At 63.0% G+C, this 332-nt stretch overlaps 1 long non-coding RNA gene across 1 annotated transcript in view; it reads right to left on the bottom strand.

Moving 5' to 3' along the window:
- LOC106726675 overlaps nt 1-162 on the bottom strand; it is a 1,656-nt gene extending 1,494 nt beyond the window's left edge. Inside the window, exon 1 of the long non-coding RNA XR_001362745.1 lies at nt 88-162. This is a non-coding gene — a long non-coding RNA (uncharacterized LOC106726675). The remainder of the gene's footprint in view (nt 1-87) is intronic.
- Between the last annotated feature and the right edge of the window lie 170 nt (nt 163-332).

Consider the following 332-nt stretch of genomic DNA (forward strand, 5'->3'; position numbering starts at 1 on the left):
TCCTCACAGCCCAGCCCACATGCACATGCCTGTGCACACACTCATACACACACCAGGGGAACGTTGCCTTCCCTTCCCGAGGCTCACCTCCTCTCGGACACAGACGTTCACGCTGGGTGATCCTGGCCCGACGCTGAGCTGCTGTGGGGCTCGGCTGTCAGCACTGCTGCCTCTGATGTGCTTCCCAAGGGGTGGAGAGTGAAGTGTGTGCTGAGGCTGAGGGAGTGGAAAGGATTCTAAGGTGAGAAAGAAAAGCATTTCCCCACCCCTCCCCACCCAGCCCAGCCCAGCCCCGCCCGCCGGCACCACCCTCACAGGGGGCCCTGGTGAGC

Source organism: Myotis brandtii, unplaced genomic scaffold (genome assembly GCF_000412655.1).
Source record: "Myotis brandtii unplaced genomic scaffold, ASM41265v1 scaffold3017, whole genome shotgun sequence".
In the NCBI taxonomy this organism is placed as follows: domain Eukaryota; kingdom Metazoa; phylum Chordata; class Mammalia; order Chiroptera; family Vespertilionidae; genus Myotis; species Myotis brandtii.